Source organism: Loxodonta africana, unplaced genomic scaffold (assembly GCF_030014295.1).
Source record: "Loxodonta africana isolate mLoxAfr1 unplaced genomic scaffold, mLoxAfr1.hap2 scaffold_90, whole genome shotgun sequence".
Lineage (NCBI taxonomy): Eukaryota > Metazoa > Chordata > Mammalia > Proboscidea > Elephantidae > Loxodonta > Loxodonta africana.
Window position 1 is genome coordinate 286,035 of NW_026975647.1, and position 27,237 is coordinate 313,271.

General features: G+C 40.3%; 1 long non-coding RNA gene across 4 annotated transcripts in view; it reads right to left on the reverse strand.

The window, feature by feature from the left end:
• The window catches only part of LOC135230240 (uncharacterized), a 195,603-nt gene that overhangs the window by 7,815 nt on the left and 160,551 nt on the right, over positions 1–27,237 (reverse strand). For all 4 annotated transcript variants that reach the window (XR_010320871.1, XR_010320870.1, XR_010320872.1 and 1 more), the window contains 3 exons: positions 10,349–10,496; positions 3,137–3,311; positions 53–93 (listed from right to left, as the gene is read on the reverse strand). This is a non-coding gene — a long non-coding RNA (uncharacterized LOC135230240). The remainder of the gene's footprint in view (positions 1–52; positions 94–3,136; positions 3,312–10,348; positions 10,497–27,237) is intronic.

Consider the following 27,237-nt stretch of genomic DNA (forward strand, 5'->3'; position numbering starts at 1 on the left):
GAGGCCCACTCAAAAGCTTCCCCCGCCAAGGAGAGAAGAGGACAAGACTTACCTGCAGATGAGGTCTCAGGGCCCTGAGAATGAGCATAATGTCTGTAAGGAAAGAGAAATAGGATTTCAGTGGGACATGGAAGTCTGAGAAAGAGCCTCTGCAAAGATAGCTCTAAGGGAGGTGTGATTGTGAAGGTGGGCTGGTCACTGAGTTCTTTGTAGTACAAGGTAGCAGACAGAAGCCAGACTCTGGGGGGAACCTGCCTGCCGGTGAGCAGTGGGCATAAAACCCTAAACCAATGAGAATCGAATCCCTTCCCAGCAGCTTCTGCACAGATCAGTGATGTTTGCTTGGTCTTTCTCTTTTCTGTGGTCTAACCTGATCTGTTCTGAGATCAGAGAGTTGGAATAGAAAAGCCTGACTGAGATGAAACGAGCAAAGAGAAGACAAGGCCTCCTAAATCTGGTGAAGACAGAACACAGATAACCAAAGGTGAGGATGGGAAGAAACAGATTGAGTTCCAAGTCCCATCCACAGTATCCCAGGGCCTGGAATCCCTGGAAGTGCCAGAGGTGTGTACTCCCTGGGAGATGCGACCCCAAGTGTCAGAGGAAGCCCTACGGAGCAAGGAAGGGAGGGCAGGGCCTCTAGGATGGGCACTTCCATACAGGCTGCCCATGTGAATTTCTCAGAGTGACCGTGACAGATCCTGAGAGGGACAGTTTGAGGCAAAGGAAAGTAAGTTTTCTGAAGAGGGGTGAATTCCGCCTTCTCCTGACAATGAAACAGAAATCCCGTCCTGCTCAGAGGTACTGAGTAGGAGGGATTGTGAATTCCCATCCTGCACAGAGGTTGGCTGGGAAGTTCGACTGTCTAAAGACAATGTGGCCAAAGTCTTCTTTATCTTTCAAAGATATATCTTTAACTTCCTGCAAATTCAATCCTGGATAAAAGCCTAGAATATACAAGTGTGGGTTTTTCAGGAGAGCAACAAGGGGAGAAGGTGATAGTGACATATCAGAGAAGGAGAACAATAGTCTAAGGGTCCCTGTGTTACTTAATGAATCACAGACAGTGTCAAGCATTCTTCCTTACCTGTAGACATGCAAATGCAGTAGATGTTTTAGCAATAACTGAATTAATCCTCACAGAATTCTTTTTGGCCATTTCCAGGTACAGAGACCAGAAGAATTCATTAGTTACAAGAGCAAGCAATAATTCGCTGGTCTGAATTTTGTTCAGTTTCTGTGTTTGCCCTTCACAAATGGATAAAAGTCTCTGAATCTGGCATTGAAGACAGTGTTTTCTGTATTGTTATGGATTGAATAGTGTCCCCCAAAATGTGTGTCAACCTGGCCAGGCCATGATTCCCAGTATTGTGTGGTTGTCCTGCATTTTGTGATCTGATGTGATTACTTATGTGTTGTAAATTCTAACCTCTGTGATGTTAATGAGGCGGGATTAGAGACAGTTAGGTTAATGAGGGAGGACACAATCTACAGGATAAGGGTGAGTCTTGAGTCAGTCTCTTTTGAGATACAAAGAGAAAAGTGAGCAGAAATGAGAGGGACCTCATACCACCAAGGAAGAAGTGCCTGGAGTGGAGCAGGTCCTTTTGACCCAGCGTCCACGCACTGAGAATTTCCTAGGCCAGGGGAAGATGGATGACAAGGACTTTCCCCCAGAGCCACAAAGAGAGAAAGCTTTCTCCTAGAGCTGGTGTCCTGACTTCAAACTTCTTGCTTCTTAAACTGTGAGAGAATAAGTTTCTGTTTGTTAAAGGCATCCACTTGTGGAATCTCTGCTATAGCCACACTAGATAACTAAAAAACACATATATAAAATAGTCAAAAAAAAAAAATGTTTCAAATACACACACATACACGTATGATGTTATTAAACTTTAAAAGATGTTACATTCTTATAACACATTTAACAACAGAGATTTGTATACAGAAGTTATAATAAGAGCCATCCCCACATAATTATATTGTACCTGCTCCCCCAAAGTGTCCAGTGTCCAAAGATACATATGTACCCTTTTACACACTTCTTTTTGCTTGGACACATGTAAGTACATTCATTTGTTTGTTTTTATGGAAATTAGGTCACATTCTACCCATGTTTTCCTCTGAATCACTCTTCACTTGACAATTTTTCATGGTTCCTCTAAATCAGCAGACATGGAAGAAGCACTCTTTTTGGTTCTTCTTATTTTTAACTCCCACCACTCTTCTGTCAGTTTGTTGTACTGTGGTGGCTTGCATGTTGCTGTGATGTTAGAAGCTATGCCACCGGTATTTCAAATACCACCAGGTTCACCCATGGTAGACTGGTTTGAGTGGAGCTCTGGATTTAGACAGACTAGGAAAAAGGACCTAGTGATCTATTTCTAAAAAAAACTGGCCAGTGAAATCTTACGAATAGTACTGGAACACTGTCTGACTGAATGACAGAGGATAACCCCTTAGGTTGGAAGGCACTCAAAATACAAGTGGGGAAGAGCTACCTCCTCAAAGTAGATCCCAGTTTAATGACGTTTCCTGATGGGCACAACTCATAATGAGAAGAAACTGATGCAAATATCCTTTAATAATCAGAATGTGGAATGAAGGAAGTATGAATCTAGGGAAATTGGAAGTCATCAAAAATGAAATGGAATGCATAAAGGTCAGTAATCCAAGGCATTAGTGAGCTGAAATAGCTTGGTTTTGGACATTTTAAAGTAGACAATGATATGTTCTACTATGCCAGGATTGAGATACTGAAGAGAACGGCATCATATTCATCGATAAAAAGAACATTTCAAGATCTTTTCTGAAGTAGAACACTACGAACAATAGGATAATATCCACAGGCCTACTAGGAAGACCAGTTAATAAGACTATTATTCAAATTTACACACAAATCATGAATGTGAAAGATGAAGAAGTTGAAGGTTTTTACCAAGTTCCGCAGTTTGAAACTGATCAAACGTGATGCATTAATCAATCAAGATGTACTGATAATTACGTAATTAGGATGCGAAGTTGAAAACAAAGCAGACAAATCAGCAGTTGGAAAATAAGGTATTGATGATAGAAATGACAATGAAGCTTACATGATAGAATTTGGCAAGACCAATGACTTATTCATTGCACATACCTTTCGTCAGGAACATAAATGGTGACTATACTCATGAACTATTCCAGGCAGAATAGATAGGAATCAAATTTGTGGAAGGTGATGATGGAGAAGGTCAATATCATGAGTCAGAATCAGGCCAGGGGCTGACCGCAGAACAGATGATCAGTTGCTCATATTCACGTTCAAGTAGAAGCTGAAGAAAATTAAAACAAGTCCATGAGTCAAAGTATGCCCTTGAGTATATCAAACCTGAATTTAGAGACCATCTCAAGAATAGATTTGATGCACTGCACACTAATGATCGAAGACCAGATTAGTTGTGGGATGATAGCAAGGACATCATATATGAAAAAAACAAAAAGTCATTAGAAAGACAGGAAAGAAAGAAAAGACCAAAGAGGATGTCACAAGAGACTCTGAATCTTGCTCTTGAATGTACAGTAGCTAAAGAGAATGGAAGGAAAAATAAAGTAAAAGAGCTCAACAGAATACCTGAAAGCGAAGCTGGAGAAGACAAAGTATGATAATAATAATGTGAACAGATCTGGAGTTAGAAAACCAAAAGGGAAGAAAACACCTGGCATTTCTCAAGCTGAAAGAACTGAAGGAAATATTCAAGCCTCTAGGTGCAATACTGAAGGAAGGATTCTATGGGGAAAATATCGAACAACACAGGAAACATCAAAAGAAGACGGAAGGAATACACAGACTCAATACACCAAAAAGAATTGGTCGACATTCAACCATTTCAGGAGGTAGCATTGGATCAAGAGCTGATGGTACTGAAGGAAGAACTCCAACCTGCACTGAAGGCATTGGCAAAAAACACGGCTCCAGGAACTGATGGAGTACCAAATGAGATGTTTCAACACAGGGACGCAGTGCTGGAGGCGCTCACTTGACTATTCCAATATATTTGGAAGACAGCTACCTGACCAAATGACTGAAAGAGATCTACATGTGTACCCATTTCAAAGAGAGGTGGTCCAACGCAATGCGGAAATTATCGAGCAATGTCATTAACATCCCACGCAAGAAAAATTTTGCTGAATATAATTTAAAAACAGTTGCAGCAGTACACAGATAGGCAACTACCAAAAATTCAAGCTGGATTCAGAGGAAGACATGGAATGTGGGATATCATTTCTGATGTCTGATGGATCTTGGCTGAAAGTAGAGAATATCAGTAAGATGTTTACCTATTTTTGTTTCCTATACAAGCACACTCAACTGTGTGGCTCATGACAAATTATGGATAGCTTAGCAAAGAATGGGAATTCCAGAACACTTAACTGTAGTCATGCGGAATATCTACGTAGACCAAGAGGCAGTCATTTGAGTAGGGCAAGGTGATACTCTGTGGTTTAAAATCAGAAAGTTATGTGTCATGGTGGTATCCTTTCACCATACTTACTCAATCTGTATGCTGAGCAAACATTCTGAGAAGCTGGTCTCGAAGAACAAGAACATGGCATTAGTTTTGGAGAAAGATTCACTAACAACCTATGATATGCAGCTGATACGACCTTGCTTGCTGAAAGTAAAGAGGACTTGAAGCAGTTGCTGATGAAGAGCAACCACTACAGCCTTCACTATGGATTACACCTCAACATAAAGAAAACAAAAATTCTCACAACTGGACCAGTAAGCAACACCATGATAAACAGAGAAAATACTGAAGTCATCAAGCATTTCATTTAACTTGAATCCATAATCAATGCCCACAGAAGCAGCAGTCAAGAATTCAAACAATGTATTGCATTGGGCAAATCTGTTGCAAAAGACCTCCTTAAAGTGTTGAGAAAGAAAGATGTCACTTTGAGGACTAAGGTGTGCCTGAGCAAAGCCATGATATTTTCTATCACCTCACATGCTTGAGCAAGTTAGACAATGAATACGGAAAACCGAAGAACTGATTCATTTAAAATATGGTGTTGGCAAAGAATACTGAATATACCATGGACTGCCAGAAGAATAAACAAAACCATCTTGGAAGAAGTACACCAAGAATGCACCTTAGAAGCAAGGATGGCGAGACTTCGTCTCACGTGCCTTGGACATATTTTCAGGAGGGACCTGTCCCAGGAGAGGCTCATCATGCTTGGAAAAGCTGAGGGTCAGAAAAAAAGAGGAAGGCGCTCAACAACATGAACTGACACAATGGCTGCAAGAATGGGCTCAAACATAGCAATGATTGTGAGGATGGTTCAGGATCAGGTGGTGTTTCATTCTGTTTTACACAGGATCGATGGCATCTAACAGCCACAACTAACATATGTATGCGTGTATGTGTGTGTGTATATATATATATACCCATTGCCATCGAGTCGTTTCCAACTCATAGTGACCCTACAGGACAAAGTAGAACTGCCCCACAGAGTTCCCAAGGAGCGCCTGGTGGATTCGAACTGCTAACCTTTTGGTTAGCAGCTATAGCTATTAACCATTATGCGACTAGGGTTTCCATATATATATATATATATATATATATATATATATATATATTCTCTTCACTAGTTTTGCATCTCTAGAGATCCCAGGCTAAGACATTTGGTACCTACTGTGGTTCTAGAGGAACCAAATCTTAAGGATGAGTTTTCTGAATTGATTCTCAAGTCTGGCTAGTCTTAAAGGCACTGATGACTGTCTCCAGTAGTAAACAGGCTATTGCTAATCCATGGTGGGAGGTGACAATAGAAATACGCAAAATACTACTACCACTGGATCAAATATTTGTGAGAGACAAGGCTCTGCCTGATTACATATTTGATACTTTTCTATAATTTTGTCAGAATAAGAATAATAAGGAAGCTGCTTGGTTAGTCCTGCTTTTGCTAGCCACACTGGTGAATGAAAGAAATGGGCTCAAAGCTGAAGCACCACATACAAGATCTGAAAGCTGCCACTTGTGCCCAGAAAGAAAACCATATTTCTTATAGTAACAAGGCTAATGCTGCCAAAAATAAACTCAGATTCTTATCATAAGAGTGACTGAATTAAAGCGCTAGTTGAATATCCAGCCTCAAATGGTGTCTGAAGTTAGAGTGAGGGCACTGATTGGGAAGAAATGGGATCCTGAAACTCAGGATGAGGACATATGGGCAGACAGTCAGGAAGCGGGGGACAATGAACCTCCAATTTCTATTGAATCGCTCTTCCTAACAGAACCAGACCTCTTACTCCCATCTGAAGAGATTCTCTAACTCTGCCGCTAAGGCACCCTTCCCAGTAAAACAATTATCCCTTCCACCTCCATCTGATGAGATTACCCCAGCTGTGCCTGAAGTGTCTTGTTTGAGTTATCTCCTGGGGTGGTATCTGGGGCATTGCCTGGGGCATCACCTTAGGCAGATGTCTTATAAGACACGGCTGAACATCCCACTGCCACTGCCCATTTTTGCTTCTAGACCTATACCTAGACTTCAGTCCCAACAAGCCCCAAAAGGTGAACTATGAAGTGTGACCCAGGAGAAGGTATGCTAAACTCCAAAAGAACTACTTGATTTTTCTAATATATATATACAGAAACCTGGTGAATATGTGTGGGAATGGCTATTATGGGTGTGGGATAACGGTGCAAGCAACATAAAGGTGGATTAGTCTAAGTTTATTGATATAGACCCAGGAAGCATAGATTCTTCATTCAGTGTTTCAGCTTCAGAGGTTAGAAAAGGATCTCATAGTTTATTTGGTTGGTTTACTGAAGCATGGATTAAGTGGTGGCCTACAATAAATCAAGTGGAAATGGCAGATCTGCCATTGTATACTGTAGGAGAAGGTAACCAAAGGCTGAGGGAAACTGGCAGGTTAGAATGGATTTATTAGGCTGGACCCACAGACCCACACACGGAGTGCCCAGAGGGCTCTCTTTTTACCATAGCAGTGAGGTACAAATTTGTGCAGCAAGCCCCAGCATTATTGAAGACTTCTGTGGTTGCTATTTTATGTAAGTAAGAGTCCACAGTGAGAACTGCCCTAACTGAATTAAGACACCTAACTACAATGCAGTTGACTGGACCCCATGGTGGTAACAGCCAAGTGGTGGCACTCAATGAACAAAGACAAGGTGGGTGTGGTTACCATAACAGACAGTAGAGTCAAAGCAGTAATCAGAATAGTCTGCTCACATGGATTTATGGCAATGGCTACTTAGTCATAGTGTCCCTGGGAGTGAAAGAGCTGGGAAATGTACATCTCCTGGTACCTAGTGTCTTAGCTATCTAGTGCTCCTGTAACAGAAATACCACAAACGGATGACTTTAACAAAGAAAATTATTCCCTCACAGTCCAGGAGGCTTTATAAGTCCAAATTCAGGGTGCCAATTCCAGGGGAAGACTTTTTCTCTCTGTCACTCCTAGGGGAAGGTCTTTGTCACCAGTCTTCCCCTGGACAAGAAGGTTCTCAGCACAGGGATCCTAGGTCCAAAGGATGCACTGCTCCTGACACTTCTTTCTTGGTGGTACTGAGGTCCCCCGTCTCTCTGCTCTTTTCTCTTTTATATCTCAAAAGAGACTGACTTAAAACACAACTTAATCTTGTAGATTGAGCCCGGCCTCCTTAACATAACTGCTTCAAATTTTCGCTCATTAACATCATAGAGGTAGGATTTACAATACATTGGAAAATCACATCAGCTGACAAAATGGTGGATAATCGCACAATACTGGGAAGCATGGCCTAGTCAAGCTGATATATACATTTTGGGAAGACAGAGTTTAATCCATAACACCTAGTATGCAGCTATCGACCTGTTAATGCCTTTTTCTCCATACCCATTTGGAAGTATCACCAGAAACAGTGTGCCTTCTCTCTGACCTAAGTATATAAGGACGAAATAATATAGAGGAATCTCTGTTACATTTTCTCCATCTTACCGTTATTTGGCCTCATAGGCAGACCCAGTCACTTAATTGCACGGCAGAATGAAGAGATTAAAGCCCAACATTCTTGCCAGTGGACCAGGAAGGTAGCTGCTCAGACATCAGAGAGCCTCAGAGAGACAGAGACCAGGTGGCTCAAGAGAGGGATACCATAAAGTTGTTTTTCATACCCCCCTCCACTCCCATAGTTGCATATGCTTTCCTCTGACCCCAAGAAGTAGATCAATCCTTTGAGAACTGCATTATGGGTTAGAACACCAACAAGGTCCCAGACTGAGTGACACTCCCATAGATTACATCCAAATATCATTGCAAAGTCTTCAAAATCTGAACTGACATCTGAGCCACAGCATCCAGAAGTTGGGAAAGAACATGCAGCCTGAACATAACTGGGTCAAGTGATTGCTAAAACAAACAACATCAACATTTTCTGTAAGATTGAAGTAAGACATAGTCTTAGAATCATAGACAAAAACTTTAAAAAGCTACTTTAACCATGCTCAAAGAAGTAACAGTCACACCTTAGAAAAATAGAAAAATACATAGAAACCATTCACAAATGAAAATTTTAGACAGGAAAAATAGAGATAAAAAATTCACTTGACCAGCGGAATGCTGTTGACAGACAAAAGGATCAATGAGATGAAAATAGTTCAATTGAAAATATCCAATCTGAAAACAGAGGACAAATATTGAAAAAAAAATGAACAGAGCCTCAAAAAAATCCAAAAATACCTAACATTTATTTATTGGAATTCCATAAGGTGTAGAGAAAATATATAGTGTAGAAAAAAATATCTGAAGAAATACTGGCTCAACACTTTCCCAATTTGTTGAAAGACATAAACTTACAGATTCAAGAAGCTATGCAAACTCCAACAAGTTAAACTCACATAATTTTACACCCAAATGCCTCACTGTCAATTGTGGAATAACAAGGACCAAGAAAATATCTTCAAAGAAGCTAGAGAGAAAACAACTCATTTCACACAGGAGAAACCATTGGAATGACTCTGTATTCATCATCAGAAGCCATGGAGGCCAAAAGGCTGTGAAAACAACATTTTTTCAACACTGAAAGAAAAGAAACATTAACCCAGTGTTCTATAGGCTGTTATTTCCTTCATGAGTAAAGGAAAAATATTGACATTCTCAGGTGAAGGACGCTTAAGAGAATTCATCGCCACCAGACTTGTTCTAAATGAAACACTAAGGAAGTTCTTCAGGTGGTAGACTTGGAATTTCAGGAATTATGGAAAGCAACAAAGTCGAAAGTACCTTCTGAAGTTTGCCGTTCAGCCAAAGATTAGACAGGTCTATAAAACAAACAATAACACACGTGAAGAAAGTGTTTCTTAGTTCAATCGTGTGTATGAGACCAAAGGTGCAAAACCTGCCCAAAAGCACAGAAAAGAGGGCAGGATGGAACAGGAATCATGGCGGATGGGAACGGGGAACTGGAGCATAGAAGAGAATATTGACACATCATGAATATTGCCACCAATGTCACAAACCAATTGTGTATAAATGGCTGAACAAGAAAGTAATTTGCTTTGTAAAGTTTCAAATAAAGCACAATAAAAATTTTTTAAAAAGTGGTAGGTATCTGGGTAAACATATTACGCCAACCCTGCTGTCACTGCACAACATGGCGCAGGACTCCCCTCTTTGGATAGACTTGCTAGCCTATTGGAAACACTTTGGAATATACTCTTGGTGGCAAATTAGTATTAGAGAATGGGATTATTTTGAAAATATGAGATGTCTGTACTCATGTCTGGTGAATAAACTGGATAATAAAATTTTCAGAGCGAAATGAGATGTTCTAACAGAAAAATAGGCCTGAATTCCCACGTGGGCCATGAGCCTAATCTGAAGGCCTTTCCCAGAGAGGCATTTCAGGCACTTCTAGAGCAGCAGGAGCACTGGGGAATGCATGTATCAACCTCCCCCAGGGCCTTCTCTGAGGAGTAAGTACCTGCTTTAGTACTAAGCTTAAAAAAAAAAAAGCTTAGGGGTTCATAAATAGTCATTCTGCATAAGGTCTTCAGGTTCAAGTCTGTAATCCAGCTGGGATTCTGTGTGTGCTGCATCTCTGCATCAAAAGAACATGCTTCTAGAAGCAGAATGCCAGGAGAGAGGCGGTTGGGCAGTTGGGGGTGGGGGGTGCTGCGCAGACAGGGGTGCCCAAGGGAGGCACAATATAGTCATTCTGCAGCAGGTCTAGTCCTTCTGCATAAGAATTAGAATGCTTCTGTCAATGCATAATAGTTTACATGCAGGACATAAACAAAGTGACTGAAGGACAAAGTCAAATAGTAAACCAAGCCACTCCCTGTCAATCCTTACCTGAGAGGGTCTTCATGAAGACTTCCGGGGATGGAGAAGGACACAGTAAACGCTGATTTATTTTACCTCTTCCTTCCTCAAGAAACAGGAACTGGTGTTAAGACGTCAGGTGTCAAGCCCCAAACTCCTCTTCTGGTCTGTATTTAAGCTGTATAATAAAACTGGGATCAGGCAATCAGCCGTGAGCAGACAGACCCAGAGTATTCCCAGTGCCCCACATCTTTGAGCTCCAGTGAGATCCTGTTCTTAGTCACTAGATTAGCAGAGGAGCTGAAAGACTGAAATTCCGTGTTTTAAGGCAACTTGGGCTTCAAACAGTCACATATTGCTAAAGTCGTATTTCTCTGTGTTAATTTATGATCCTTAACTCAAATCTGGAGTTTGGAGCTCATTTTGATAACTCCTCATTAGTCTGCATAGACTAGAGTCTGCTCACAGTCAGGGATGACAATGGAGGAAACAAAGTCCCTAGCCCAGAGGAGGGACTGCTCCCCATATTTGGGGCAATGCCCCTGGGAAGCATCGGCGAGGTGCACTTTGGCCTCTGTGGCTTTGCCTTCTGCTCCTGGAATTGCACCCTGGGGGCCTCCATATGCAGACCCAGAGTCCGTGGGTGACCACAACTCCCCCGTTCTGGGTCATCGTCCGGACACACGTTGCGATATGCTTTCTGCCCTCCTTTCCAGCATAAGCGCTGCGATCACAAGTGGCAGAACCAGTTCTCAGGTCCAGACCCTAGACCTTGCCCTCCTTGGCCTTAGGCTTCCCTAGTCCTGGTGGAACCTGCAAGCCTGGCGGATGCGAGGTTAGCACCCGGCTGGGTGGGCTTGGGCCTGTCTCAAAAGGCTCATGGCGCACTCAGGTTCCTCCTCCTTGGAGCCTGTGGGCTTGCAGTGGGCAGCCCGGCATCTCGTGCCTCCCTTGGGAGCCCTCTCTGAGCAGCAGCTCCCCTCCCCCTCCCCCGCCAACCACCCAACAGTCGCACTGCCTGCTTTCTGCTTCTAGAAGCGTGTTCTTTTGATGTACACATGCAGCACACACAGAAGCTCAGTTGGATTACAGACTTGAACCTGAAACGCACAACTTTAAAACTACTAGACGGGGCGGGGAGGTTATTGGCAGTGAAAAAAGCAAAAAAAAAAAATAAGAAAGAGAACAATTACAAAAAAAGTATTAGAAGACTGTATCCTCACATTATGGACTCAAGAAAGTTGCGGATAAACAACCGCGTAGATAGCATACTGTTGTCTCTTTGCAAATAAGTCTTAAATGAGGGAATTTGGTACCGGGAAGAGTTGCAGAGCCTGACTTTGGGGAAATCTGGGATTGATGAATTGCCTTGCATGAGGCTACAAGCCCTGATAATCAATATTTGAAGATGAGATTCGAGCAACCTAGAACATGCATCAGAATTTTTTCTAAGTAAATTAGCACCAGAAGATGCCTTTAACCACTAAATAAAATGGGTCAGTAGTTCAAGATCTCCCTAAAAAGAAAACGGCAGACCTAGATCGTTTCCAGTCAGGTTCCAGCAAACATGCAAGAAACAGTCATTTTAATCTTGTACATAGTCAACAGAGATTAGAAAACCATGAGATACTCCCCTAACTTGATCCTTAAGGCTAGTTTAAAAATGATAACAAATTAGAGAAGGATGGTAGAAGAAGAGTTAGAGGACAAGCACACTCAGTAACTGAGATGCAAAACTCTACGTAAGATGCCAGCAAAGGAAATCCAGCAAAGTATAAACCACGTAACATGCCATGATCATGTAGGCATACAAATTTGAGTGAACGTTAAAGATTTAGTAATTTCATTCACCACATGCATAGGTGAAAGAAGAGAAGACATATGCTCACCTCAAGAGATGGGGGCAAAGCAGGTTGATAAAATCCAATCACATGGAGAGATAAGGACTAGGAGCAAATATGGAACAGAAAAGGAGTTCCCGAACGTGGAAAACTACAACTAGCATGATAGTTCATGGTGACGTGTGGGACATTCTCTTTAAAATTAATAAACAATAAAATAAGGGTGCTTCTATCATTACTTTTATTAAACATTGAACACCGGAAGTGTAAGCTAGTACAAAAAGAGAAAAAGTATAACTGCTATTCATAGATTATAGGACTGTCTCCATTGAAAACTGTAGAAAATACCGGAATTAATAGTAATCATAAATAAAAAATAAATTGAAATTTCAATGCATCAGCATCAAGCTGACTCTGTCATAGCTCTTAGGTGAAAGCAAAGGACACTGATAGGGAAAGAGCAGGTTCGGGTGGTCTAGACCAAGGAGGGAAGAAAATTATTCTGCACTGGGCTGAACTTATAAGAACGGGTCTTATGTGTGTTAGTTACCTAGTCCCTCCATAACAAAAAATAACACAACTGGATGGCTTTAAAGAACAGAAATTTATTTTCTCACAGTTTAGCAGGTGGTCGTTCGAATTCAGGGCATGGCTGTAGTGGGAGGTCCTTCCTTGTCTACCTCAGCTTCTAGTAGATGCCAGCAATCATTTGTGTTCCTGGCCTTCTAGAAGCATCTGTCTTCTTTGTCTGTCTTCCTTTTCACCTGTTTGAGTCTGTGTGTATTCTGCTCCTTTTATAACTAAGAAGAGTTAGGCTTAGGACCCACCCTACATTGGTATGACCTCATTCACATAATAAAAGCAGGCCCCCTCTTTCCTAACAAGGTCAGATTTACAGGTACAGGGGTTAGGATTTCCACAGACATTTTGGAGGGACACAATTCAATCCCTAACAGTCGACTTACCAGATATTCTGGATTGAGAGTACTCGCATGAACAGCTGAGAGTGGTTCCAATTCTTTGCTACATTCGTTGGCTGAAACTTGTCTCAATGGTCACCCAAAGGAATGCTAGAGCAATTTATTGTGTAGGACCTGGCCAACCATTCCTAATCAAGTCCATTGTGTGGAAAAACACACAATCCCATCACCAAAGCCTTGAGAAATTCATGGATAAGAAAAGAATGGTGGTTGGAACCAAGAATTGTTTCATAGCCTAGATAACATGGTACAGGTGTTAGATATTCACATGGAGATGTCAGGTAATAAAACTTCACCCCACATGGGGATGTCAAGGATAATACCAACAGCTAATGTTCATTGAGTACCTACACTGGTGCCAGGCACTCCTGTGCTTTTTCTTTCATGTTTGCTTTTCATGATGGCCATATGAGGAATGTATCATTATAATGCCTAAAGAGGTCAATACAGAGAGCTAGGCTCACATTTGAATATATGAGTCTGGACCCAGGAGGAGTTTGAATGGATGGAGGTATAAACCTCACGTCCTTAGCTACAAATAGACAGCAGTAAACTCACTGAGGCATCCTAGAGAGAGGGTGTCAATAGAGAGAGGAACAGGCACCAAGCCCAAGGGTACTCGGGTATCTAGAAGCCTGCCAGGTGAACAGCAGCCAACAAGCCTCTCTGAAGTCCAGTGTGGTTCCTGGAGGGTTGTCTGTCCTTGCTCTCAGCTGCATTTCCCCAGTGCCCCTCCCACCTGCACTGGGTTGTCCCCTTCATGAGGACAGGGGCAGTGTGTACCTTTCACCACTGTATCTGCATAACATAGACTACTTCTGGCCCATGGAATATACTGACTGAATGAAAAATAAACGATAAGTACGTAAAATCCTTCGTAGTTGATACCTTGGGATACATTAAGGAGCTTCATGAGTAAGAGGGAGAAAAACTGATCAGGGCTGCTTCTGAGACCATCTCTTAGGCGTAAAGAGTGTTAAACAATAATTAAACAAAGAGATTTAATGGCAGAGATGTATGTTAAAAAGATGTAAGTATACGTTGAAGATTACTAGAAACATGCACATTTATTATTGCAACTATAGTTCAAATTGTTAAAAAAAATATACTACATGCACACAGAATATTATAAAGTAATTTAATGCTCTCATTAAAAAAAACAAAAAAAATTATCATGAGAAAAGACTAATGATGAATGAAAATATCAGGATATAATATCCGTGTTAATATACATAAATGTGTGTGCTAATACACACATAAAACCAGTTGCCATTGAGTCAGTTCTGATTCATGATGACACCAGCGTGCCAGAGTAGAACTGTACTCCATAGGGGTTTCAATGGCTGAGTTTTCGGAAGTAGACTGCCAGACCTCTCTTTCATAGCAATTCTGGGTGGACCTGAACTCCAACTTTCTGTCAGCAGCTCAAGATATTAACCATTTGCACCAACCAGAGACTCTAACACACATACATGCCAATGTAAGTAAGATAACAGACATATCGGAACGTTAGTAATTTATTCTATGCATTACGTATGTTTTCTTGTTATTTATTGCATACTTTCCCATTGCTTCCAAGTTTTTGAGGAATAGAATGTACTTCTGGAAAAATTCATGAGAGATTTTTAAGTAATGAAATAATCAACAGAAACAGAATGAGTAAATCTGTGGCAAGGCAGCCCATGAACCCAAGATTACAGTAACACTGGTATGAAAAGCAGAATTGTGGAGTCCTGAAGCTCAGTGGTCCCATGCATGCATCAGGAAAGAGGGAAGAGCAAATAAACAAGGAGAAAATACAGTGAGCCAGAGGAGTGGGAGCCCTCTGTTGTGGGCACAGTTTTCTCATGAAACTTTAGATGGACACAATGGGTGGGATTATCCACTTCCATCACACAAACATTTTTATTACCCTTGATTTTAACGGAACTATGTTATAAAAACAAATGATAAAATAAAGTATAATAAAAGAATAAATCTCATAGTGGACTACTATCATTTTCCCCAGCCACTGAGGAGGGCAGGAAACACACACGGGAAAGAAGATGGAGCAGTGTGAAGAATCATGCTTAGTGAGGAGGGGAGTGTTTCTGAGACAGGCCTTACTTGCTACCACCTAGGGAAGCAGGCAGCCGTGCAGGACCAACTGGAAGAAATGGCACATTATTTCTGAGACCTACTCCAGCTCATAACAAATTATGGATAACATGGGGAAGAATGAGATTTCCAGGACACTTAATTGTTCTCAGGAGAAACGTGTACACAGAAAAAGAGGCAGTCATCTAAACAGAACAAGGAATACTGCATGGTTTAAAGTCAAGAAAGGTGTGCATCTCCATTGTATCCTTTCACCATACCTATTCGACCTGTATGCTGAGCAAATAATCCGAGAAGCTGGACTGTCTGAAGAAGAATAAGGCGTCAGGATTGGAGGAAGACTCATTAATAACCTGAGATATGCAGATGATACAATCTCGCTTGTTGAAAGTGAAGAGGCCTTAAAGCATTTACTGAAGAAAATCAAAGACTACAGACCAACAGCCTAACAACAGGACCAATAAGCAACATCAGGACAACGGAGAAAATGTTGACATCACTAAGGGCTTCATTTTACTTGGATCCACAATAAACACCCATGGAAGCAGCAGTCAAGAAATCAAACGACACGTTGCATTGGGCAAATCTGCTGCCAGAGACCTCTTTAAAGTGTTCAAACGCACAGATGTCACCTTGAAAACTAATGTGCCCCTGACTCAAGCCATGGTGTTTTCGGTCACCTCATACGCACACGAAAGGTGGGCAATGAATAAGGAAGACTAAAGAAAAATTGAAGGCACTGAATTACGGTATTTGCAAAGAATATTGAATATACCACGGACTGCCAAAAGAATGAACAAATCTGTCTTGAAAGAAGTACAGCCAGAATATTCCTTAGAAGCAAGAATGGCGAGGCTTCATCTCACATATTTTGGACATGTTGTCAGGAGAGATCGGTCCCTGGAGAAGAAAGTCATACTTGGTAACAAGTGGCCACAACAATCGGCTCAAACATAACAACGACTGTGAAGGCGACGATAGGTAGTTTAACATACATTTTGACCCATACGAATTAAAATTTAAACAATTATTTCATGCCTTTTTGTAGCGGTTTCAGAATATACAATTAAAATAAATGTAAACAATTAATAGAAAAAATCTCTGAAAATAAAATTTAATTTTTTTAAGTCACTGCTCCATACCCCAAATCTAAATGGCTTGATATAAAGCACTGGTCTTTGTGATTCACAAAAAGCAGGTGCCAATTCCTGAACAAGAACTGAAGTGACAGGAGAAACTCCCCATGCTGTTAGAGCCCTGAGTGTGGGCCCTAATCCAATAATCTGTCCTCATTAATTCCTTTTCATTTCATCTCTGTGCAAGAGGGGAGGGAGAAGGTGAGAGAGGGTTACATGTGCCTATTCTGTTCTTTAGCATCTAGTTCACTGCCAGGAACAAGTATTCATAAGAGGCTACAAAACATTAAAGTACAAATAAGGAGGAAAACCTCCTAGTATATATATGTATTAGGTGGCACAAAGAGTTAAGTGCTCAGCTACTAACTGAAAGGTTGGCAGTTTAAATCCACTCAGTTGCCTTGGAAGAAAGGCCTGGCAATCTACCTCCAAATGGTCACAGCTATTGAAAACCGTATGGAGGGCAGTCCTACTCTGAAAACTCACGGGGTCGTCATGAGTGAAAATCTCCTCAACGGCAACTGGATTGGTAATCTATATATGGCATAAATGTTGGGAAAATTAGTTTCTGAACATATACACGGCATACAGAATACACTGCACATTAGTATTATGTGCCAAAACCCACTATCATCAAGTCGATTCTAACTCATAGTGACCCCAAAGGACAGAGTAAAACTGCCACATAGGGTTTCCAAGGCTGTAAGTCTTCACTGAAGCAAGCTGCCACATCTGTCTCCTGCAGAGAGGCTGGTGGGTTCGAACCACTGACCTTTCAGTTAGCAGCCAAGTTCTTTAGCCACACAGCCACTAGGGCTCACTGCTGTCATGTACAGTGATTACATAAGCAAATTCTGAAACAAACTGCCTGGGTTTAAATCCTAACTCAATCTATCAGCTGGTTGATCTGGGCACGTTACTTTACCTCTCACTGCCTCAGTTTCCCATTTCTAAAATGGGTCTTATTCAAAAGGTTGTTACGCAGGTTAAATAAAACACACAAGGCACTTAGAAAAAGGCCTTACACACAGAATGAACACAATAAATGTTAGCTTTCATAATTATTAAGGGAATACAAACAGCTTAGTTGAAGAAACTTCCATCGAGAAATAGTTGCGTTCCAAAATTCATGTGTAAAGTCATTTACATCAACTGTTAAAGTTGTATGTTTAGATTCAAGTGATTACTGAGGTGTGTTATGATCTTGAACAGAGTTCAGGGGACTATACAGGCTGACTCTGCATGCCCTTCTCCTGCACATCCATTCCATCTCCCTTGGAGCCCAGACATCATGTTATCAATTAAACCCCTCCCACACTGGTGGTGTACTGTTTAAGAGCTACAGCTGCTAACCAAAAGGTCATCAGTTCAAATCCACCAGGCGCTCCTTGGAAAGTCTATGGCACAGTTCCGCTCTGCCCTATTGGGCCGCTATGAGTTGGAATAGACTCAGTGGCAATGGGTTTTTAATGGGTATGAGTTAACTGTTCAGTGCTTAAAGACATATCAAAAGCAACCACGAACACAAAAGTATAGTAAAAAGTTCTTATTTCAGAATAGCAAAACCTTTTTCTAACACAGTGGTGTATTAGGGTGGACTGTGTATCAAGAGGAGGCCTGGTGGCATAGTGGTTAAGAGCTCAGCTGCTAACCAAAAGGTCAGCAGTTCGAATCCACCAACTAGTCTTTGGAAACTCTATGAGGTAGTTCTACTCTATGCTATAGGGTCTCTATGAGTTAATATCAACTAGGGTCTGTATGGGTTGGAATCAACTTGATGGTGACAAGTTTGATTTGGTTTGGATTAAATTATGACCCTAAAAAATGTGTGTCTCAACTTGGTTAGGCCATGATTCCCACTATTGCATAGTTGTCCTTCATTTTGTGATTGTAATTTTACTGTAAGAGGATTAGGGTGGGATTGTAACACCACCCTCACTCAGGTCACCTTTCCCTGAGGTGTGGCCTGCACCACCTTTTATCTCGCAAGAGGTAAAAGGAAAGGGAAGCAAGCGGAGAGTTGGGGTCCTCAGACTATCAAGAAAGCAGCACCAGGAGCAGAGCATGTCCTCTGGACCCAGGGTCCCTGCACCTGAGAAGCTCCTTGACCATGGGAAGGCTAAGGACAAGGACCTTCTTCCAGAGCCGAAAGAGAGAGAAAACTTTCCCTTAGAGCTGATGCCTTGGACTGTTCGCCTACTTTAATGTGAGGTATTAAATTTCTCTTGGTTAAAGCCATCCACTCATGGTATTTCTGTTATGGCAGCCCTAGATGATGAAGACAGTGGGTAAAGGTGGAAGAGGTGGATGAAGGACAAAAAAAGAAAAATGGACAACAAGAGAAATATAAGAATTCAGAGAACTGTGAAAATTTAATTCCTGAATATACTTTCTTTCTCCTCCCTGTAACTGTAAGGACTTTTCTCATATACAGCATATATAAGTAAATCCTTGCAATATTTAAAACACTTAGATTTTTGTAAAACTCATTCTCTGAAAACTCATGGTGGCCCCATTAATTTGTGGCTTAAAAACAACTCAGAACTAAAAAGAAACATAAATAAATAAATAAAGGCGCTGCTGTCATTTGCGGGTGATGTTCTTTTCCTGTTATCCACAACCCACACACTTGGGAGTTAATTTTCCAGGGTCAGTGTTCATAGACCATCCTCTTTCTCTTACCACCACCCCACCACCCTTAATTATTTAGAAAAGGCAGGGCCAGTCAGTGCTCCAAACATCAAGATTTCTCTCCAGAATGCCAACTCGCACTTGGGGAGCAGGCTACATTCTCAGCTATCAGCAATTCCACTAGCCCGTGCAGATAAGGAACATGTCTCCACTGAACTGTTCGTTGTAATTAAAAAAAAAAAAAGTAAAAAACTGTTTCTTAAAACCAGAAAAAAAACAAAAAAAACAGGCATTTCCCTATTACCCACCCACCCCACTCTCCCACACCGAGTGCTCCCCTCACCACACACACACTCAAATATTTCCTACCAAGGGTGTGTCCCAAGCACGGGGTCTGGCTCCACTCTTCTTTTACACCCCTTGGAGGCCTCTGGAGAAACCATACCTTTGGTTGGCAATTCCCTGAACCCTGCCTATTCAAGCTGGCACTTATTCAAAAAGGCAGGTGAGTCTTCAAGTCAGGTTTTTAAAAGGAGTTTAAGAGGAGCCAGGTGATATGCCTACTCACCCTCAAGTTTCTCAAAGGTAATAATTTCTTGAGATGTGTACAATGTCTCAACTATGGGTTAATTAAATCCCTTAGGATGGTGGGCATAGGAAAATCCTCCATCTCAATGCCCCCCACTTTGAAAAAAAAGAGGGGGAATCTCCAAAATCACAAATTTGAATTTCTACATACTTGATTGAACTAAGGAGTAAGTTCCTCATGTGTGTTATTCTTGGTTTGAGCCTGGTGGTGCAGTGGTTAAGAGCTCAGCTGCTAACCAAAAGGTCTGCTGTTTGAATCCAACAGCTGCTCCTTAGAAACCGTATGGGGTAGTTCTACTCCGTCCTAGAGGGTTGCTAAGAGTCAGAATTCACTGGATGGTAATTGGTTTGTTTGTTTTTCAATCTTTGGCTGAAAGGTAGACTTTGTTATCAATTTATTAAATCAACTGGTAATTTGCTGGATATTTCTCGTACAGGAACTTATGATGTCTTCAAATCCAGCTAATCAGGTTTAGGGAGAGAGAAACTTCTCTACCTTAGCCTCCCTGCCACTCCCACACCTTTTTCATTGATTTCCATGCCCTGTTTAAGTAACATCATTCATTACTTCTCACTATCTAGGTTATCTGAGCCAATTCATGGCAGTCAATTCCACCTGAGCCCTAGGATACCCTCATTTACATACTCTGCCCTGTTGTTCCTTCACAAATGGCTGACCTCACATCTCCCCTTGAATGTCTACTAGGCATCTCAAACTTAATGTGGTTCAAATAAAATTCTTCGTCCAAGTGTCTTATCTACCTCCCAGTCTTCCTTATCTCAGCAAATGTTCTCACTATCGTCTGGGTTGTTCAGGACAAAAACCTAGAAATCATCCTTGATTTCTCTCCTTTATTCAAATCTTGTATCCAATCCATTGACACATATTCTGGACTCTTGGCGCTACCTTAAAATAAATCCTGACTCTATCCACTTCTCACTACCTCCACCTTACAGCCACCATCATCTCTTGGTTAAAACTGGACTCCATGCCACCGATCTTCCCTCTTACAGTCTACATAACAGCATCACCTCAGTGGCTTCTCATGGCAATTAGGAAAAATTCCCAAATCCTTCCCATGGTCTTTCATGATGCGGGGCTTGCCCACCATACTAACCTCATTTCCTAACAGTCTTCCCTCGGTTCACTCCACACTAGCCATGACTTATTTCCTGAGCTTCCTCAAAACATGCCAGAACACTTGGTTATTTAAGGGCCTCAGAAACAACTCTTTCCTTTATTGGCAATATCCTCCCTCCAGAACTTCATACAGCTATTCTCTCCTTTGATATAGGTCAGTTATCTCCTCAAATATCCTGATCCCATAAGCCTTTACTAACTATTAATCTAAAACAGCTCACCCCACTCATTCCCTCACATGCAACTCTGTCTTATTTTCAAAATATTTAGCTCTCCTTGACATTTTTTGTTAATTATTACCTGTAAATGTATTTTTTGTGGTTGAGAATATATGCAGCAAAACATACACCAACTCAACAGTTTCTACCTGTACAATTTAACGACACTGGTTACATTCAAGTTGTGCAACCATTCTTACCCTCCTTTTCTGAGTAGTTCCTCTGTCATTAGCATAAACCCACTGCTCCTTAAGGTTCCTATCTAATCTTTTCAGTAGCTGTTGTCAATCTGATGCCATATAGACAGTTCTTAAAAGAGCATATGCTCAAGGTAGACCATTTTTATTCGTTAAGTAGCTAATGTTCTGGAGCCCTCGTGGCACAGTGGTTAAGTGATACGGTAGCCAAGCAAAAGAAGAGCAGTTTGAATCCACCACCTACACCTTGGAAACTCTATGGGGCAGTGCTATTCTGTCCTACAGGGTCTCTGAGTCGGAATCAACTCAACAGCAACAGTATGGTGTTTCCTTTTTTATACTTCAGTTTTAAGATGATTCAACGGAATGCTTTTGGTGTAATGTTTAAAGATTATCTCACGGCAATAGTTTCAGGAGTTCATTCACCCTCAATGGCTCCAAAAAGTCTAGGGTTCATGAGAATTTGAAATTCTGTTCTGCATTTTCCCCCTTTTGATCAGGGCTTTTCTATGGACTCTTTGATCAAAATGTTCAGCGACAGTAGCCGGGAACCTTCTGGTTCTTCTGGTCTCATGGCATGCTAGATGTTCTTTTAAAAAACATGAGTGGATGCTGGAGGTTATCAAATACTTATTTTATTACACCTATTAGTATAATCACATTTATTTTTCCTGTACATATGGCAAATTATACTGATTCATTTTTGAATGTTAAACTAACCTTGAATTCTTGGGATAGACCCAACTTGGTCATAATATATTCTTCTTTAGAGTATTGCTGGATTTGTTTTGCCTATTTCTTTTTATATTTTGCATCTATGTTCATCAGTGACATTGGCCTGTAATTTTCCCATCTTGTGCTGCTCTTGTCAGGTTTTGGTATCAATATTCATTCTACAAGCTTTATAAAATGAGTTTGGGTATATATTTCATTTTATATTGAAGAATTTGTGAAGTATTTCTTGAATATTTGGCAGAATTTGCAGGAAAAGCCATCTGACATGAAGTTTTCTTTTTGAGAATAGTTTGAGCTCCAATTCAATTCTATTAACAATTGTGGAATTACTTTTGCTTCCTGTTTCTTCTTGAATCGTTGTTATTAACTTACATGGTATGATACGTTTGCCTACTTTACCTAAATTTGCAAATTTATTAGCTAATATGGTTCATAACATTCTCACATTATCTTTAAGTTCTGCAAGATCTGTAGTCATTTTCTTTCTAATTCCTGATATTCGTTATTTATACCTTCATTCTTTTTCACTTGATCAATCTTGCCTAAAGTTTCTCAATTTTACTAGCATTTTCTAAGAATCAACTTTAGTCTTCGTTGATCGTCTTTTGCATGTATCCAATCATTAATAGAAACAAAAATTCCTATGAATGTTTGTTTCTGTTTTTTTCCCAACATTTTGAATGGATGTTTAACTCACTTATTTTTCAAAATTTGTTCTTTCCAATTATATTTTTCAGGCTATAAGTTTCCTATTTTATATTGTCTGTACTGCACCAATTTTTATATACACTATGTTCATAATTGTTCACTTCAAAATATATTCTAATTTTCATTATGATGTCTTTTCTAACGCCTAGTATTTTAAAATATCCAAGCACATGGAGATTTTGTATTTTCTTTTTCTAAGATTTTTTTTTTAATTATGCTGTACTTACACAGTATCCTCTATATTATTGCAGACTCTTGAAATTTGTTGAGACTTGCTTTATAACACAGTATACAGTTAATTTTTATAAACACTATGTATATGCATGAGATGAATGTATATTCTTTAGTGGTTAGATAATGCACACACATACACATATATCAATTTGGTATTTTTATACATGTTAAATCTTCTGTATCCTTGACAATTTATGGACTTCTATGTTTCTGAGGGGTGTGTTAAAAATCTATTATGATGCATGATGTCAAAAGGAGCCCCAGTAGTGCAGTGGTTAAGCACTCAGCTGTTAAATCTTTTGATTTGATCCACCAACTATTCCACAGGAGAAAGATATGACAGTTTCCTTCCATAAAGATTACAGCCTTAGAAACCCTTTGGAGAAGTTCTACTCCATCCTATAGTCACTATGAGTCAGAACTGACTCAACAGCACATAAGAAAAAAGGTATGATGTGATGGAAACTGAGCAGTACAAAGGTATAAGAATTGGTCCTACCTCCAGGGTCAAAGGATGAAGGACAGAGAAAACAGCAGAGACATCCAAAAGCTTGGAAAAAAGGGGGCTGAGAGGACAATGGTTGGTGGTTTAAGGGCTTTGAAGGGCTACCACATATACTGAGGAATCTGGAGTGCAATATTCTTGCCTAAGGATGAAGACATGCTCATAAAGATCCTGACAAAGCTTTAGGCTTGCACCTCTGGCTGATCTTTGGGCTCCACGGGGGCAGGAAGTGAAGGCTAAGGCAGAGTTTTAGGCGCTCTTGCTTAGCACTGAAAGAACACCCCAGTTCAGAGCCAATCTGCAAAGACTGGGATAATGTTACTTTTTCTTTTTGGCTACAAGTATTTAAAGAAATCACTGTCAGGTCATGAACTGACTGCTGTCATAACAGAACAGAACTTCAGTGTCCACACATGAGAAGACATACAATCTTTGCAGAAATAGTTTGGAAACATCACTAAGCAAATGGATGACTGGCCCTCAACAATTAAAAAAAAAAAAAAGCAAACCCTAATGACTGGAGGGAATCTGATTTCCAGAGTTACATTATAATATTTAAGATATCCAGTTTTCAACACACTATTTTAAGTCATAAAAGGAAAAAGAAAAGGATGGTTCATTTGTTAAGAAGAAAGAAAGAAGAGAATGAACAGAAAGCATCCCTAAGGAAACACAGATACTGGGATTACTAGACAAAGATTTTAAACCAATTGTCTTAAATTTCCTCAAAGAGCTCAAGAAACCATAGACAAAAAAAAAAAGGAAACCAAAAGAAGAATGTATGAACCAGTAGAAAATATTAATAAAGAAATATTATACAAAAGAACCAAATAGAAATTATAGAGCTGAAAAGTAGAATAGCTGAAATAAAATTTTCATTAGAGGAGCTCAACAGCAGATTTGAGCAAGAAAGCAGGAAAATGTAAACTTGAAAAAGCACAACTGAAATTGTTCTAACTGAGGAGCATAAAGGAAAAAGAATGAAGAGAATGAACAGAGCCTAAGGGACCTGCGGGACAACATCAAGCATACCAATATACTCATTAAGGAGTCCCAGAAAGGAAAGAAAGATGAAAGGACAGAAAGAATATTTGAAAACGTAATGACTGGAAGTTTCCCAAATGTCATCTAGATATCCAAGAAGCTCAATAAACTCAAATGACAATAAATACATAGATATCCACAGAGAGACATAATCAAAATGTCAAAAGACGAAGACAGAAACTTGAAAGTAGCAAGAGATAAGTGACCCCTAATGTACAAGAAGAGAGTCTCAACAAGTTTAACTGTTGATTTTTCATCAGACACCATTGAGATGAGAAAATAGTGGGATGATGTATTTAAGATACTGGAAAAAAAATACAGAAACAAAACTATGAACCAAGATGTCAATATCTAGCAAAATTATCTTTCAAAAATGAAGGCGAAATTAAGACATGCCCAGATACACAAAACCTGAGGGAGTATGTTAGCAGCAGAACTGCCTTATGAGAAATGCTACAGGGAATCATCCTGGCTGGCATGGAAGGACACTAGACAGTAACTGGAAGCCATAAAAAGAAACAAAGACTCCGTAAAGGTAACTACTTAGATAAAACAAAGTCAGTAATATTTTTATATCACGCCTCTCTTTTTTTCATATATGATTTAAAGCACGAATGCATAAAAATACTTACACATCTCTCTTAATGGACACACAATGTATAAAGATGCAATTTTTGTATCAGCAACGTAAGTAGGGGAGGTAACTGAGCTGAATAAAAGCAGAATTTTCTATACTGTTGAAGCTAAATTTGTATTAATTAAAAGAAGATTGTTATAAATATAAGATATTAATTGTAATCCTCATGCTCACCACTAAGAAGTTAAAAAATATAAGGAAAGGAAACAAGGAGAGGATCAAAATTGTACACTTGAAAAAAAATCATTCAAACACAAAAGTGGACAGTAGTGAAGAAAATGAGAAACAAAATACGTATATCACCTACTATTACAAAGTAGAAGATATAAGTCCTTCCTTATCATTAATCGCTTTAAATATAAATAGATTAAATTCACAATTGGGATCATTAAAGTTGTGTGTCAACTTTGTTGGACCATGATTCTCAGTGCTTTGGCAGTTATGATGTAGTTTAGCAGTCGTATAACGATGCAATCACTTCCATGATGAGATGTGATATAATGTGATTACCTCCATGATGGGATCTGCTGTGAGTAGCCAATCAGATGTAAGGGAGTTTCCTCAGGGGTGTGGACTGCATCCAATATAGGTGGACTTTCTGGCAAGGCTCTTGAGCTTTTGCTCACTCTGAATCCTGCAGCTGTCTCCTCTTCATCTGATCTCAAGTTTTTGGGACTTGAACTCTCAGCTTACCTTCCAATTTTGGGATTCATCAGCCTCCGCAGTCTGTGAGCCGCGGCCTGCCAGCTTACCTGCCGATCTTGAGATTTGTCAGCCTTTGCAGCCTGTGAGCCACAGACCTGTTGTATGACCTGCAGATCTTGAGTTCTGCAGTCCCTGCATCTATGTGAGTCAGGAGAAGCCACCAGCCTGACCCATGGACTTGAGACTTACCAGCCTCTACAGCCTCGGGAACCATTTCCTTGATATAAATCTATTTATATATAAATACATACATATATATATCTCACTGGTTTTGCTTCTCTAGAGAACTCAGCCTAAGATACCAATTAAAAGACAAACACTGGCAGAATGAATAAAAAAATCATTTGATTGCTATCAAGCTGATCTGACTCATGGTGACCCCTCGCCCCATGTGTGTCAGAGTAGTAGTGACACACAAGTGTGTCAGTTCAACGGCTAATTTTTCAAAAGTAGATCGCCAAGCCTTTCTTCCGAAGTGCCTCTGGGTGGACTCAAACCTCCAACATTTTGGTTAGCAGCTGAATGCATTAACCGTTTGCACCTCCCAAGGACTCTATGTTTATTTCTGTATTACTTCTCTTTATACTATATACATACACACACACATAGACATCCATGAGTGGTTCATACAGATGCTTTGGACTTCGACTAGCAGGGCTCTATTAATTATTGATAGAAAAGTACTGATACCAATTACAAATGCGTATTTGTCCATTTCCCCTTTCAGATTTATTAGTTTTTGTATTTTGGAGCCCTGTTGTTAAATATGTACACATTTAGGATGGTTTTATCTTTTTGGAGAAGTGAACCTTTATTTTGTTATGTCCCTACCTATTCCCAATAATACTCCTTTTTCTGAAGTATAATTTGTCTGATATTAATATAGTACTGCAGTAGAACTGGATAATTTTCAACCATTTCAAGAGGTAGCATAAGATCAAGAACTGATGGTATAAAAGGAAGAAATCGAAGCTGCATTGAAGGCATTGGTGAAAAAACTATCCTCTCTCCACCATCTTCACTAACCCTGACACCAACTGTCCCTCACACAGCACTCCCTACTTCTCTGCTGGGTTCAATAATTCATTGCAACGGCCACACAGAGCTCACAGTCCATATTCATGATTATGGGGTTTATTAGGGAAGTAACAGTTATAACTCAGGCTCAAAGATACTCAGAATACAGTTCTTCTATTAGGACAGCCTCTTCCCTCCTGTGCTCATAGGTGTGCCTCTGCCTGGCCTTGGGACTCTCTCCAAAGGCACTCAGCTTTCCTTCTCCATGGGCCATCATCTCCTATACCCGGGTCCCTGTTGCTTGGTCTCTCCTGCCATGGCATCTTACCGTCTTCAGGGTTACAGCTTCCTCTCTCTATCTCAGTCTCCTGCTTCTAGGAGCTTCTCAGTGCAGGGATCTCAGGTCCATAATATATGCTCAGCTCCTGGCTGTTCTTCCTTGATGGGAGTTGAATCCTCCTCTTTGCTCTGGAACTGGTTCTCTTTGAAGGGAAAACTAAACAAT